Consider the following 2,833-nt stretch of genomic DNA (forward strand, 5'->3'; position numbering starts at 1 on the left):
GAAGGAGAACTACCTTCAGAGCTTCTAGCCGTTCCCAGCCACTGGACCCCATGGGTATCCAGAGCTTACGGTGCAGTGAGTCCCTCTCAGCGCTGGCTGCAGTCTTTGAGTTGACCCCAGACCTGAAGGGGGCCACTGAATTTCAACTTTGCTCAGGGAGGGCCACGGTGCAGGGGAAACCCTGTCCAGCTTCCAGGGAACTTCCAGAGCTGCGAAGTGGGGGCTGCATGCTTTGGTCAATTAGGTGTACTTCCCAGATGGTTGTGCTCCCTTTTGCCCTTATTCACATGACTATTTGCCTAAATGTTTCATTCTGCTTTACTCTTTATTCCAAGGAGGAAAGTGTTGGTAATGGAGAGGGCAGACCAAGGGCAGAGAACTGCTCATTTGTCTGCATCACGGAAAATATAGGATGTGCAGGCAACATCCCTTTAACTGGCTTAATCCTTTCAGCGAGACTCATTTCAATGAGCTCTATTGTGTTCAGTTCTTATTGGAACATGATAAAAATAGAACACTTAGAGGACTATGTCTATAGAACCAGAGTGAAATGGAGAGTTGAGGTAATTGTCCAGATAATCCAAGCAAAACAAAACGGAACAAAATAAAACCAGCCATTGTTGGGGAAAAGGCAGCGTTAGGAGCCTGAACCGTCCAGTCTGGTTCTCTACATTGTTCAAATTCACCAGCTCTGCATCTGTATTTACTTTTTTCTACGTAGACTGAGCCTAAGTTATGTTGAAGAGTTTTTACCCCGATATTATCTCAAGTACTAACTACCTCAAAAAATGCCTTTGCTTTAAAGTATCCCTCTCAGTGCTATTTCCCGGTGAGGGGGAGGGTAACCATAGATTTACACATGTTATTATATAAGACAACAGTATAAAGAGTAGATGGCTCTGGAGTTTGGGAGGTTTCTTTTTCATTTGTTTTTGCGAATTCCCCTTAGCTGGTTGCTAAGGCAGGAGATGGTTTATCTACACACTAACATGTTTTAAACCTGTTGCTTTATGCTTGGCTAAGTGCCTGTCATGTGTGTTGGCTGCCAGCACAACAGCTTGGCTCATTTGGAAAATCAAGGAACCCAATTTCCTCTGAGATAGTAGCTGGTAATATTCCACTGGATGAGAGTGAGACACTACCCGGCTTGCTGATGTCGTCTTGGCCAGAGTTCTCCTTAAACCGGCTTCCCATGTTGGGACCGTGACTTGCCTCTCACATTACACTCCCTGACCCTGTTGTTTTAAAGGCACTGCTTCTCACACCATTCTTCTCAGACAGACGCAAACCTTTTCATTCTTTCATTTGATTTTTTTTTCCTTTTGCCTCTTTCCCAATGTAACCAATCACCAAGTCCTGTGGATACTTCTTCCCGCAAAGCTTCTCTGATTCTAAGCTTTTATTTATTACCATTGCCTGAATTTGGGTTCTTATTTTCTTACTCCCCAAAGTCCCCTGCTTTTTTTTTCAGTTTCATCCATTTCTAATTTGTCCTAAGTAAGTGCCTGAGCAACCTTCCTTGAAGCTCTGCTGAATTGAATTGTATTTCCTTGCACAAAATTCTTCCATAGCTCCTTGCCTGCAAAAAGATTTTTTTTGACAGACAACTGTTTAGTTTTTATTTAATAATCCTAAACTTAACTCTGCAATCCAGCTGGACTGGGAAGGGTAAGGAAATTATGGAACCCAATGAACAGCGTGAGAGCACAAAGATTATAGAACATTCCAAGCAGATGGGGGTGAAGGGGTGCTCTCCTGAGCTACAGAAGGAATGGTCTGGTGGTTACGATAAAACACAAGTCAAATTTGTTAGAGTTGTCCACAGTCAGCAATGGTGATCTTCTTGCTGGTCTTGCCATCCCTGGACCCAAAGTGCTCCATGGCTGTCACAATATCCATACCTTCTTTCACCTGCCCAAAGACCACATGCTTGCCATCCAACCACTCAGTCTTGGCCGTGCAGATGAAAACCTGGGTTCCGTTTGTGTTCGGTCCAGCATTTGCCATGGACAAGATGCCAGGACCTGTATGTTTCAGGACGAAGTTCTCATCCTCAAATTTCTCCTCATAGATGGCCTTGCTGCCTGTGCCATTATGGTGTGTGAAGGCACACAAATCCCGGAATAATTCTGTGAAAGCAGGAACCTTTATAACCAAATCCTTTCTCCCCAGTGCTCAGAGCATGGAAGTTTTCTGCTGGTTTTGGAACTTTGTCTGCAAACAGCTCAAAGGAGACGCGGCCTAAGGGCTCGCTGCCATAGAAAGCGCTGTCGAAGAACACGGTGGGATTCGCCATGGCTGGTCACGGGCAGCTCCGGGCCATGGTGTCTGCAAAGGGCTGCAAAAACAGGCTTTGTTTAAATATCTCACCAAGGCTTTGAAAGATTGTCATTTTGGTTCTAATGACTTCCCAGCCTTGTGTGAACTCATCTCCAGCAAGTCCTTCTACATGAAATGCCCTTCCTTGCCCTTGCTTACCCATCAAAATCCCAACCATCTCCCAAGACTAGATTGGGCATCCCAATTCCTTCAGGAAGACTTTTCTGACCACCTTGGAAAGAAGTAACTGTCTTTGAAATGGAGTCATGGAACCTTAGAGTTTGAAAGCATCTTGTAGGATTTTGAATCCAATTTTCTATCCTCAAAACCCTTCGATTTTTGTTTGAACATATCCAAGCTTGGGAGCACACATGGCAGCTCACTGCATTTTTGGACAGCTATTATTGATAAGAATGTATTCCTTTCTTTTTAAAAATCTCTCTCTCTCTCTCTCGCTCGATTTTTGCCTCCCTGTACCTTACTTGTCTTTGATCTGTCCTCAGAAGCGATACAG

General features: G+C 44.3%; 1 pseudogene; it reads right to left on the reverse strand.

The window, feature by feature from the left end:
* Window positions 1-1,708: 1,708 nt before the first annotated feature.
* On the reverse strand, window positions 1,709-2,296 carry LOC102251210 (annotated as a pseudogene).
* Between the last annotated feature and the right edge of the window lie 537 nt (window positions 2,297-2,833).

The sequence above is a fragment of the Myotis brandtii genome, unplaced genomic scaffold (genome assembly GCF_000412655.1).
Source record: "Myotis brandtii unplaced genomic scaffold, ASM41265v1 scaffold92, whole genome shotgun sequence".
In the NCBI taxonomy this organism is placed as follows: Eukaryota; Metazoa; Chordata; class Mammalia; order Chiroptera; family Vespertilionidae; genus Myotis; species Myotis brandtii.